General features: G+C 41.3%; 1 long non-coding RNA gene across 1 annotated transcript in view; it reads right to left on the reverse strand.

Annotated features, from left to right (window-relative positions):
- The window catches only part of Gm39616, a 42,924-nt gene extending 31,877 nt beyond the window's left edge, over nt 1–11,047 (reverse strand). Inside the window, exon 1 of the long non-coding RNA XR_865316.3 lies at nt 10,808–11,047. This is a non-coding gene — a long non-coding RNA (predicted gene, 39616). The remainder of the gene's footprint in view (nt 1–10,807) is intronic.
- Between the last annotated feature and the right edge of the window lie 3,231 nt (nt 11,048–14,278).

Consider the following 14,278-nt stretch of genomic DNA (forward strand, 5'->3'; position numbering starts at 1 on the left):
ATTCACGTGGAAACTGAACAACACTCTTCTCAATGATACCTTGGTCAAGGAAGGAATAAAGAAAGAAATTAAGGACTTTTTGGAGTTTAATGAAAATGAAGCCACAACGTACCCAAACTTATGGGACACAATGAAAGCATTCCTAAGAGGAAAACTCATAGCTGTGAGTGCCTCCAAAAAGAAACTAGAGAGAGCACACATTAGTAGCTTGAGAACACACCTAAAATGTCTAGAAAAAAAGGAAGCAAATTCACCCAAGAGGAGTAGACGAAAGGAAATAATCAAACTCAGGGGTGAAATCAACCAAGTGGAAACAAGAAGAACTATTCAAAGAATTAACCAAACGAGGAGTTGGTTCTTTGAGAAAATCAACAAAATAGATAAACCCTTAGCTAGACTCACTAAAGGGCACAGGGACAAAATCCTAATTAACAAAATCAGAAATAAAAAGGGAGACATAACAACAGATCCTGAAGAAATCCAAAACACCATCAGATCCTTCTACAAAAGGCTATACTCAACAAAACTTGAAAACCTGAACGAAATGGACAAATTTCTGGACAGATACCAGGTACCAATGTTGAATCAGGATCAAGTTGACCTTCTAAACAGTCCCATATCCCCTAAAGAAATAGAAGCAGTTATAAATAGTCTCCCAGCCAAAAAAAGCCCAGGACCAGACGGGTTTAGTGCAGAGTTCTATCAGACCTTCAAAGAAGATCTAATTCCAGTTCTGCACAAACTTTTTCACAAGATAAAGGTAGAAGGTACTCTACCCAACTCATTTTATGAAGCCACTATTACTCTGATACCTAAACCACAGAAAGACCCAACAAAGATAGAGAACTTCAGACCAATTTCTCTTATGAATATCGATGCAAAAATCCTCAATAAAATTCTCGCTAACCGAATCCAAGAACACATTAAAGCAATCATCCATCCTGACCAAGTAGGTTTTATTCCAGGGATGCAGGGATGGTTTAATATACGAAAATCCATCAATGTAATCCATTATATAAACAAACTCAAAGACAAAAACCACATGATCATCTCGTTAGATGCAGAAAGAGCATTTGACAAGATCCAACACCCATTCATGATAAAAGTTCTGGAAAGATCAGGAATTCAAGGCCCATACCTAAACATGATAAAAGCAATCTACAGCAAACCAGTAGCCAACATCAAAGTAAATGGAGAGAAGCTGGAAGCAATCACACTAAAATCAGGGACTAGACAAGGCTGCCCACTTTCTCCCTACCTTTTCAACATAGTACTTGAAGTATTAGCCAGAGCAATTCGACAACAAAAGGAGATCAAGGGGATACAAATTGGAAAGGATGAAGTCAAAATATCACTTTTTGCAGATGATATGATAGTATATATAAGTGACCCTAAAAATTCCACCAAAGAACTCCTAAACCTGATAAACAGCTTCGGTGAAGTAGCTGGATATAAAATTAACTCAAACAAGTCAATGGCCTTTCTCTACACAAAGAATAAACAGGCTGAGAAAGAAATTAGGGAAACAACACCCTTCTCAATAGCCACAAATAATATAAAATATCTTGGCATGACTCTAACTAAGGAAGTGAAAGATCTGTATGATAAAAACTTCAAGTCTCTGAAGAAAGAAATTAAAGAAGATCTCAGAAGATGGAAAGATCTCCCATGCTCATGGATTGGCAGGATCAACATTGTAAAAATGGCTATCTTGCCAAAAGCAATCTACAGATTCAATGCAATCCCCATCAAAATTCCAACTCAATTCTTCAAGGAATTAGAAGGAGCAATTTGCAAATTCATCTGGAATAACAAAAAACCTAGGATAGTAAAAAGTCTTCTCAAGGATAAAAGAACTTCTGGTGGAATCACCATGCCTGACCTAAAGCTTTACTACAGAGCAATTGTGGTAAAAACTGCATGGTACTGGTATAGAGACAGACAAGTAGACCAATGGAATAGAATTGAAGACCCAGAAATGGGCCCACACACCTATCGTCACTTGATCTTCGACAAGGGAGCTAAAACCATCCAGTGGAAGAAAGACAGCATTTTCAACAATTGGTGCTGGCACAACTGGTTGTTATCATGTAGAAGAATGCGAATCGATCCATACTTATCTCCTTGTACTGAGGTCAAATCTAAGTGGATCAAAGAACTTCACACAAAACCAGAGACACTGAAACTTATAGAGCAGAAAGTGGGGAAAAGCCTTGAAGATATGGGCACAGGGGAAAAATTCCTGAACAGAACAGCAATGGCTTGTGCTGTAAGATCGAGAATTGACAAATGGGACCTAATGAAACTCCAAAGTTTCTGCAAGGCAAAAGACACCTTCAATAAGACAAAAAGACCACCAACAGATTGGGAAAGGATCTTTACCTATCCTAAATCAGATAGGGGACTAATATCCAACATATATAAAGAGCTCAAGAAGGTGGACTTCAGAAAATCAAATAACCCCATTAAAAAATGGGGCTCAGAACTGAACAAAGAATTCTCACCTGAGGAATACCGAATGGCAGAGAAGCACCTGAAAAAATGTTCAACATCCTTAATCATCAGGGAAATGCAAATCAAAACAACCCTGAGATTCCACCTCACACCAGTCAGAATGGCTAAGATCAAAAATTCAGGTGACAGCAGATGCTGGCGAGTATGTGGAGAAAGAGGAACACTCCTCCATTGTTGGTGGGATTGCAGGCTTGTACAACCACTCTGGAAATCCGTCTGGCGGTTCCTCAGAAAATTGGACATAGTACTACCGGAGGATCCAGCAATACCTCTCCTGGGCATATATCCAGAAGATGCCCCAACTGGTAAGAAGGACACATGCTCCACTATGTTCATAGCAGCCTTATTTATAATAGCCAGAAGCTGGAAAGAACCCAGATGCCCCTCAACAGAGGAATGGATACAGAAAATGTGGTACATCTACACAATGGAGTACTACTCAGCTATTAAAAAGAATGAATTTATGAAATTCCTAGCCAAATGGATGGACCTGGAGGGCATCATCCTGAGTGAGGTAACACATTCACAAAGGAACTCACACAATATATACTCACTGATAAGTGGATATTAGCCCAAAACCTAGGATACCCAAGATATAAGATACAATTTCCTAAACACATGAAACTCAAGAAAAATGAAGACTGGAGCGTGGACACTATGCCCCTCCTTAGAAGTGGGAACAAATCACCCATGGACGGAGTTACAGAGACAAAGTTTGGAGCTGAGATGAAAGGATGTACCATGTAGAGACTGGCATATCCAGGGATCCACCCCATAATCAGCATCCAAACGCTGACACCATTGCATACACTAGCAAGATTTTATCGAAAGGACCCAGATGTAGCTGTCTCTTGTGAGACTATGCCGGGGCCTAGCAAACACAGAAGTGGATGCTCACAGTCAGCTAATGGATGGATCACAGGGCTCCCAATGGAGGAGCTAGAGAAAGTACCCAAGGAGCTAAAGGGATCTGCAACCCTATAGGTGGATCAACATTATGAACTAACCAGTACCCCGGAGCTCTTGGCTCTAGCTGCATATGTATCAAAAGATGGCCTAGTCGGTCATCACTGGAAAGAGAGGCCCATTGGACACGCAAACTTTATATGTCCCAGAACAGGGGAACGCCAGGGCCAAAAAGAAGGAGTGGGCGGGTAGGGGAGTGGGGGTGGGTGGGTATGGGGGACTTTTGGTATTGGAAAGCATTGGAAATGTAAATGAGCTAAATACCTAATAAAAAATGAAAAAAAAAAGAACAGAATGCCAACTTTAACAACAAAAATAACAGGAAGCAACAATTACTTTCCCTTAATATCTCTTAATATCAATGGTCTCAACTCCCAATAAAAGGACATAGACTAACAGACTGGCTACACAAACAGGACCCAACATTCTGCTGCTTACAGGAAACCCATCTCAGGGAAAAAGACAGACACTACCTCAGAGTGAAAGGCTGGAAAACAATTTTCCAAGCAAATGGTCTGAAGAAACAAGCTGGAGTAGCCATTTTAATATCGGATAAAATCGACTTCCAACCCAAAGTTATCAAAAAAGACAAGGAGGGACACTTCATACTCATCAAAGGTAAAATCCTCCAAGAGGAACTCTCAATTCTGAATATCTACGCTCCAATTGCAAGGGCAGCCACATTCATTAAAGACACTTTAGTAAAGCTCAAAGCACACATTGCACCTCACACAATAATAGTGGGAGACTTCAACACACCACTTTCATCAATGGACAGATCGTGGAAACAGAAACTAAACAGGGACACAGTGAAACTAACAGAAGTGATGAAACAAATGGACCTGACAGATATCTACAGAACATTTTATCCTAAAACAAAAGGATATACCTTCTTCTCAGCACCTCACGGGACCTTCTCCAAAATTGACCATATAATTGGTCACAAAACAGGCCTCAACAGATACAAAAATATTGAAATTGTCCCATGTATCCTATCAGACCATCATGGCCTAAGACTGATCTTCAATAACAACATAAATAACGGAAAGCCAACATTCACGTGGAAACTGAACAACACTCTTCTCAATGATACCTTGGTCAAGGAAGGAATAAAGAAAGAAATTAAAGACTTTTTAGAGTTTAATGAAAATGAAGCCACAACGTACCCAAACCTATGGGACACAATAAAAGCATTTCTAAGAGGGAAACTGATAGCTCTGAGTGCCTCCAAGAAGAAACGGGAGAGAGCACATACTAGCAGCTTGACAACACATCTAAAAGCTCTAGAAAAGAAGGAAGCAAATTCACCCAAGAGGAGTAGACGAAAGGAAATAATCAAACTCAGGGGTGAAATCAACCAAGTGGAAACAAGAAGAACTATTCAAAGAATTAACCAAAAGAGGAGTTGGTTCTTTGAGAAAATCAACAAGATAGATAAACCCTTTGCTAGACTAACTAGAGGGCACAGGGACAAAATCCTAATTAACAAAATCAGAAATGAAAAGGGAGACATAACAACAGATCTTGAAGAAATCCAAAACACCATCAGATCCTTCTACAAAAGGCTATACTCAACAAAACTGGAAAACCTGGACGAAATGGACAAATTTCTGGACAGATACCAGGTACCAAAGTTGAATCAGGATCAAGTTGACCTTCTAAACAGTCCCATATCCCCTAAAGAAATAGAAGCAGTTATTAATAGTCTCCCAGCCAAAAAAAACTCCAGTTCTGCACAAACTTTTTCACAAGATAGAAGTAGAAGGTATTCTACCCAACTCATTTTATGAAGCCACTATTACTCTGATACCTAAACCACAGAAAGATCCAACAAAGATAGAGAACTTCAGACCAATTTCTCTTATGAATATCGATGCAAAAATCCTTAATAAAATTCTCGCTAACCGAATCCAAGAACACATTAAAGAAATCATCCATCCTGGCTCTAGCTGCATATGTATCAAAAGATGGCCTAGTCGGTCATCACTGGAAAGAGAGGCCCATTGGACTTGCAAACTTTATATGCCCCAGTACAGGGGAACGCCAGGGCCAAAAAGGGGAGTGGTTGGGTAGGGGAGTGGGGGTGGATGGGTATGGGGAACTTTTGGTATAGCATTGGAAATGTAATGAGCTAAATACCTAATAAAAAATGGGGAAAAATTGGGGTACAGAGCTAAACAAAGAGATCTCAACTGAGGAATACTGAATGGGTGAGAAGCACCTGAAAAAATGTTCAACAATCTTAATCATCAGGGAAATGCAAATAAAAAAAAAAACCCTGAGATTCTACTTCACACCGGTCAGAATGGCTAAGATCAAAAATTCAGGTGACAGCAGATGCTGGTGAGGACGGTGAACAAGAGGAACACTCCTCCATTGCTGCTGAGATTGCAAGCTGGTACAACCACTCTGGAAATCAGTCTAGCTGTTCCTCAGAAAATTGGACATAGTACTACTGGAAGATCCAGCAATACCACTCCTGGGCATATACCCAGAAGATGTTCCAACTTGTAATAAGGACACATGCTCCACTATGTTCATAGCAGCCTTATTTATAATAGCCAGAAGCTGGAAAGAACCCAGACGTAGTTCAACAAAGGAGTGGATACAGAAAATGTGGTACATTTACAGAATGGAATTTATGAAATTTTTAGGCAAATGGATGCATCTGGATGTTGGGGACAAAATAAAAAGGGGGGCCCTGGGGAGGCCCTGGGGAGGCCCTGGGGAGGCCCTGGGGAAGAGTGGGGGGAGAAATAGGCCACATCTGGCCCGAGTTCCTATGCTCTGGGCAGGCCGACGCAAGAAGATTGCCAGGTGCTTTCTACTCGGCCCCGGGTGGGCATCTAAGCCTCTGACCCCACTTGGCAGGACGTGGACAAGGGGCAGCCCCAGACTGGGGACCCCAAGGTGACACCCTGTTGCCTCAGGGTTATAGGAGAGGGATAAGGGGAGAGGTTCCCAACACTGACCAGAGTGTGCAGCAGATCTTGATGGAGCAGAGACTCTCTGTGTTTTAAGAGCTCTATTATAGAGATGCAGAAAGAAAGAGAGAAAGTAGGAGGGAGAGAGAGAGAGAGAGAGAGAGAGAGAGAGAGAGAGAGAGAGAGAGAGAGAAGAAGAAGAAGAAGAAGAAGAAGAAGAAGAAGAAGAAGAAGAAGAAGAAGAAGAAGAAGAAGACAGAGAAAGAAGAGAGGAGAGGAGAAGACAAAGAGAAAAGGGAAGAGGAGAGAGTAGTGAGAGAAATGAGGGGTGAGAGAACAAAGGAGTGAGAGCAAGAGACCGAGGTAGGGGCTGAACACTCCGTTTTATGGTCTTTGCTGTTCCTAGGTAACTGGGGAGGAGTTTAGCCTGAAGGTCAGAAGCTTGAGCCATTGCTTATGTGACTACTGACCATGCTTCTCTTGTGGGGGCTGTGGGAGGTGGTACCTTAGGCTGGAGCCGGAGTTCCAGGAGCATGAGGGAATGCCTACTGTGTCATGAAGGTGAATTATGACCATCGGGGTTCAGACCTCAGCTCAACTGGAGACCAGCCTGCAATTCGCCACATCTGGAGGATATCATCCTGAGTGAGGTAACCCAATCACAAAAGAACACACATGATATGCACTTACTGATAAGTGGATATTAGCCCAGAAACTTAGAATACCCAAGATACAATGTTCAAAACACATGAAACTCAAGAGGAAGGAAGATCAAAGTGTGAATACTTTGTTCCTTCTTAAAATGTGGAACAAAATACCCATGGAAGGAGTTACAGAGACAAAGTTCAGAGCTGAGATGGAAGGAAGGACCATCAAGAGACTGCCCCACCTGGGGATCCATCCCATAAACAACCACCAAACCCAGTCACTATTGCATATGCCAGCAAAATTTTTCTGACAGGACCCTGATATAGCTGTCTCTTGTTTGGCTATGTCAGTGCCTGGCAAACACAGAAGTGGATGCTCACAGTCAGCTATTGGATGGAACACAGGGCCCCCAATGAAGGAGCTAGAGAAAGTACTCAAGGAGCTAAAGGGTTCTGCAACCCTATAGGTGGAACAACAATATGAACTAACCAGTACCCCCTAGAGCTTGTGTCTCTAGCTGCATATGTAGCAGAGAATGGCCTAGTAGGCCATCAGTGGGAGGAGAGGCCCTTGGTCTTGCAAAGATTATATGTACATGGAAATGCCAGGGCCAGGAAGTGGGAGTGGGTAGTTTGGGGATCAGGATAGAGGGAGGATATAGGGGACTTTCAGGATAGCATTGGAAATGTAAAAGAAAATGTCTAATAAAAGAAAAGAAAAAGACATGTACTTACATTAAAAAACAGACACAAATGTATTTTATGTAGAGATGCATGAAAAAAGTAATTTATAAACCACTGACCTAAAAATACTAGCAAAGAGACATTATGTAAAAAAAAAAAAATCAAGAAACCCACATTAATATACATACACCATTGATACATTTTCTTGTTTTATTTATTCTTGTGAATACAATTGTCCTTAGTGTTTTGCAGACACACACAAAACAACCTTTTTTTTTTAATCTCACTCTGAAGATCTGAGTTCAAGGAAGGTTAAAACTTTTAAATGTCTTTATCATCTTCAAAATCATCATAATCTCTCTATTGCCTAGCTCAAACTAATAGGACATAATATTGAGAAACAGCTATGTGAAACAGCTCTGTGAGTTGCAATACACAGAGCTTCTTCTGCCCATTCCTGGCTTAAGGACAGCCAGGATTCTTCAAAGGTGTGAAACTCCGTGATAGAATCCCTACCTGGCATGCCATGGGTTGGTTCCCAACGCAGTTAAAGAATTAAATTTAAATTGAAAATCCCCTGTTGGACCTATTGGGCGAAAAACATTTCTGAGGCAGTTTTGCTAGCTCTGTCTGAAATGGTGACCCTGTCCATGGTACCTGCAGTGAGGAAAGGAGATCCTACCAATAACAGCATCTGTGAGAAAGACTCAGCTGGTGTCTTTGAACAAAAGAAAGAGAGAAACTCTTCCATCTTTATGTTAAGCGTGATGGCACTAAATGACCAAACACCATAATTCTAGAAGTAGAGAATTAAATCCAGAAATACAACACTTACCAACTGATTGAGTGTCTCAATCTGTCATAGAGTTTAAATATTCTTAGTGAGTTGACCTTAACACTTTAGTGTGAGTTTTCCTAAGGGTAGACATTTAGTCGAAATAATTTGATTAAGGGTATCCTATTAAAGGGATACAAAAAGCCTGCAGGAACTGCCCTCTACAGGAAAGCAATCCTTTCTTGTCTTCTGTAATTTGAGATAGTAGACTAAAGACATTCCTGGGAACAGACTTTATGAGCAATGTGTCATCAGAGAGTGAATATTTATGCTCAGAGCACTCTTCCAAAATGTGTCATAAAATCAGGTTTATGGTAAATGCTCTTCAGACCATTAGCTACCATAATTCCCCACTCCTTTCCTAAGCTGTTTTATTAATAGTGTACAGCCCTCGTTAATACTGTTATTTGTTTAAAAAACAGACTGGGCCACCAGAAGCCAGATCCTCCCACTGCCTGTTTTACAAGACACCTATAAATAGCATGAAAACCCATCTGTCTCTAATGCCCAAGGGTCTTCCCTCAAACTCATTGCCTTTTCTAATCTCTCCATTACTAGAATTTAGTATAGACTTCAAGAATCAGCCTGAGCAGCAAGAGAGATTGCTTAGCGATTAAAAGCATGCCTTGTTCTTCCAGAGGATTCAAGTTCAGTTCCCAGCACCCAAGATAGACAGCTTACAACTGCCTAAAAACTCAGTTCTGGGGCATCTTCTTCTGGCTTCTGTGGGTACTCACAGACACACAAGTTAAAAATACAATTAAGTATTTTGTAAGAAGAAAAAGGAATCCATCTAGAATTACAATTCATGTGCTTGAAATTCCCACCCAGTAACATGCTGAACAGGGAGAATGAACAAGAAATCCACGTTCGAAAATTCAGAGAATAGGAAGAGAAAAGAAAGCCAATTCACAGAAGAGGTTTTTCTTGGAGTCAATGCCACTAGAGCCCACAGAACAAGACCAACAGAAGTGGGTACATTTTGCCTTTAAGCTCTGTCCTGTGTTACCAGAAGTAAATGGGTGAGCCTTGCAGAGGGCTCAGGCAACCCCAGAGGAAACTTCTGCCTACGCCCTGAAGCCCAGCCAGAAAGGCCTTCTTCAGCTGAGCTGGATTGCTTGCCTGATGGGGACAGACAGCAGGAGGAGCCCAAAGCCATTCTGCACAGTGGATGGCAGATAATCAAAGGAAAGACAGATAGCAGGGACTCCAAGGGCTCGAGGGACACAGCATCTGAGGCAAAGTGACATTGATATCAACATCCAGGAAATGATAGAGGCAGATAAATTGCTGAGGCAAGAAAAAAAAAAAAAGGCAGCAATGGGATGACCCAGTTTTAGCAAAAAGTAATTTGCTAATCACAAAGCAGAGAAATAACACAATAGGCATCTCTCTGCGCTCGCACTCAGCAGGTTAGCCATTACCCAGATACAGCTGGAGATGGGAAGGGAGATCAACTCTAATGTGACTGGTGTTCAAACCACAGAGGGCTGCTTCGGAACAAGAGCTCACGCCAAAGAAAAATTGGCAGCCAGTGCCACCTGCAGAGGAAAGATAGATCTTCTGCAAGCATCAGCTCTCTGGAGCTGACAGGCTGATACATTCTGCTGAATAAATTGAAAAACTTTCAAGTGGTCTAAAAAAAGGTAGGCTGAAGTAGACTGCGCTGCAGGGATTCCATCATTTTGGAATGCCGGGAGCCCATAGCAGCAGCCACGCCGGAATGAAGGGGCACAGGCTCTGAGTCAAGTGCAAATGAGAAGATATCTTGGGGGAGGGGGGGTTGGGTTTTTTTGTACTGGTGTGTGTGTGTGTGTGTGTGTGTGTGTGTGTGTGTGTGTGTGTGTAAGACGGGGAGAGAGAGAGAGAGAGAGAGAGAGAGAGAGAGAGAATGTTCGCGTGCACATATGATATGATGATTTTTTTTTTTTTTTAAGATACAAAAATCTTCTTTTCCTACATGGAGAAAAACAGAGAAACAGACTGTTGGTTTGTTGCTGGAGACAAAAAGCAAGAACAGTAATTTCTCCTAGAATTTTTCCTTACGGTTTCTTCTTTACTTTCCCATTCTCCAGGCTCCACTCGAGCGCTGCCTTGCCCACAAATCTCTGCCAGTAAATCCGAGTCTTGCCGCTGTGCCTCCCTCAACTAGCAATTTCTCCTACCTGCTGCTTGAGCCGCTCGGTGTGGAATTTAATTGCTATCGTACCTAATTGCTTCCAATGGGCAAATCTTACCTCCCAAACCAGGTCCTTGAGAGCAGGATTTTTGTCTGGTACCCAGATTCTATTCCCTTTCACCAGGCTGGATACACAGAGAACACTCTCTCCTGTGCGCCTGTTCGCAGAGGGTTTCCTTACTCCAAAACAGCTCCTGTCTCCAAATGATCAAGAAAATGTATTCATTTTCACTAGAGATTACACCCATCTATTATGGTTTCTGGAGAGAGTTCTACACTTGAACTAGTGCAGCAGGGCACAAGGTAACACTTCAGAATTTCGAGGCTTGTGTTTGACCGCCAGCCGACTTCCCCACTTCCTGATGATGTAACCTTAGCAATTTATTCACTTAAAGTTAGTGCCTGTCTTCTATAAACTTGGGGAATAACATTCTACTCAAGATTACGCAACTAATAAGGCAAATCATACAAGGGAGATTTAGACCAGACGGTCCAAAGATGGCTCTGCCATGGCTCAGCAACTATGCAAGTCTGGTAACTTGAGTTCAGTTTGAAGAACACACACTGGAGGAAAGGAACCAAGACCTGAAAAGAAGTGGTTCTCTGACCTCCACAGGTACATGCTGAGGCACACACACAGAATTACACACACACACTCATACACACAGTCACTCACACACACATACACACACAAACATACACACATTCACTCACATACACTCACAAACATACACTCACTCACACACACATTCATTCACACGTACTTATACACACTTACACACACAGTATCTCTCACACATAAACACACACTCACATGCAGCCTACATACAATAATAATAAGTAAAATAAAGAGTTTTAAATATTTCCCCCAAAACTTTAGCCAACAACACTTAGTAAATATTACCTTTAAAAAAAAAAACATCAATAATAGCAGTGAAGTTCTGAGAGCTAAATGGTGGTGGGACAGAGAGTTTTAGACATGAGCTGGCTTGGAATCTGAGAAGTGAGCCTGCTGCTATTTCAAGGATGCTCAGCAGAAAGCTACACTTACCAAGTTGGAACAGTGGGCTTTGTTACAGTGTGGCAAATAGCATATGCTTCATGTTTACAAGGTTCAACTCATTGCCCAAGCCTATGAAGTCTGTGCCACAGGCAAGGCTCTCTCAGCCTGGGAGGACTTAGCACATTTTAAGAAGGATTTGGATCAGCCAGGCAGTGGTGGCGCATGCCTTTAATCCCAGCACTTGGGAGGCAGAGGCAGGCAGATTTCTGAGCTCAAGGCTAGCCTGGTCTACAGAGTGAGTTCCAGGACAACCAGGGCTATACAGAGACACTGCCTCATAATAAGAGGAGGAGGAAGAGGAGGAGGAGGAGGAAGATTTGGATCAGCATTGCTGAACATCTGCTCTGGAAGAGAATAGTTTCCTCATTCTACAAGATAGTAACCATGCTTGTCCTCTGCCATACAGAGACTGCTGTCTTAGTTATGGTTTTATAGCTGGGAATAGAGGCCATTACCACAGCAACTCTCATAAAGGAAAACATTACATTGAGGCTGGTTTCAGAGGTTTAGTAAAGGTTTAATTTATTGTCAAGGCAGCACACAGGCAGATAAGGTGCTGGAGAGGTAGCTGAGAGTTCTACATCCAGATCCAAAAGAAGCTGGAAGAGAAAGAGACACTGGGCCTGGCTTAAGCATTTGAAACCTCAAAGCTGGCCCCATTGACACACTTACTCCAACAAAGCCACCCCTACTCCAACAAGGTCTTAGCTACTCCTACAAGGCCATACCTACTCCAACAAGGTCACACCTCCCAATTATGCAACTCCCTATGAGCCTAAGGGGCCATTTTCATCCAAATTACCACTAGGACCTTCCAGGGCTATTTGTGTAAACATTTTTTTCAAAGACAGTTCAGCAAAGACTAATAGCATCTCTCTACTCTATGCTCTGGAAACAAGCAGTTTACAGAGAATTGCCTCTCAAACAACTCTTGCTAGCAAGGAGAAGACAGAGAAGTAAATTTACAAATTAACAGAGCAAATCCTACGACTGATGGTACATGCTTGTAGTCTCAGCTACTCTGGAGTCTAAAGCTGGGAGATTGCTTAAGCCTACCAATGTGAAGCAAGCCTAGATAATACTCATAGTATGATCCTGTTTAGGGAAAAAAATAAAAACAGAAATTGGAAAATAAATATGATTCAAAAAAATCCTTGAATATAATAAATACATATAATTAAATGCTATGTATGTCTATAAGAGATGGTAGGGTAGAGCTACAAATCTATAACATGGAAAAGGATAAAATATATCACATTGTTTGTTGAAGAAAGAGGTATAAAAATAATGATAGTATACCACAACTAATATCCACAGGTTAATTATTTACAGGCACATTGTAAATAGTCATCAGATAAGTTTTATCTATAAGTTTTATCTATATGAAACCCAGGCAGACTTCCTAGAGAAAGTAGTGACTGGCTGGAATTTTGATAAAACATAACCAGTGGGAAAGAATTTGAAACAAAATGCAAGTACAAACTCTTTGAAGCTGTAAGAGCAACACAATGCACATGTGAAATAGGATGTTGTTCATCAGCTGAGCAGTGTCTGGTGTATTTTACATAAAACATAAGTAGAAAAAGTAGTAGCTCACAGGACTGAATGAGGTAGTATTAAGCCAATGCAGCAGCCATCAAGCATATATCATTAGGGTCAGAAGGTACAATGCCACAGGTAGATGTGTCTGGTCTCAGAGTTCTGTCCAGAGACTGTTCTTCTAGATGACCTAAGTTCAATTCCAGTTCCCACATGGCAGCTCACAGTTGTCTATAACTCCATTTCTAGGGGATCTGACACCTTCACACAAACATACATACAAGAAAAACACCAGTAAATATAAAATAAAAAATAATTAAATCATTGAAAAATATGAGACATTCAAAGGAGAAATATCTTTTCTTAGTTCTAACACTTCTAGTACCCTAAACCTTAGATACACGTGTAAATGTACATACACACATGTTTTTCAGGATATTTGATCACACTGTGAACCCCAAGATTGTGTTATCTACTGTTTCTGGTTGTGGTGTGGCTCAGGTCTTAGTACACACCTTTAATCTCAAACAACAAAGGTGAAGTTAGTTTGTAGAAGGAAGTAATTGTGTTTGAAAGCAATGTCTAATTGAGTGGCAGACAAAGTGACAAATCAGGGAAAGATTTGACAGAATAGGATATGCCCAACTCTCATGAGAAGAGAAAAGAAAGGGAAGCTACTTAAGAGAGTAGTATAGAAACATATAGGAGAGGAGGCAGTTTTACCAAGAGAGTTATACAGAGACAGGATGAAGAGAGGACAAGCTAGACACAGGAAAAGACAGAATGAGACAAAGAATAAGAATGAGCCAGAAGTTAGTATGAGGCCAAGCAGAGCAATTCGGTAAGAAACCAAGAGAAGCCAGAATAAATCACTTAGCTTGGAAAGGAGTTTGAGCCAGAACAGCTCAGTTGAACCAGCCAGTCAGA

The sequence above is a fragment of the Mus musculus genome, chromosome 1 (assembly GCF_000001635.26).
Source record: "Mus musculus strain C57BL/6J chromosome 1, GRCm38.p6 C57BL/6J".
In the NCBI taxonomy this organism is placed as follows: domain Eukaryota; kingdom Metazoa; phylum Chordata; class Mammalia; order Rodentia; family Muridae; genus Mus; species Mus musculus.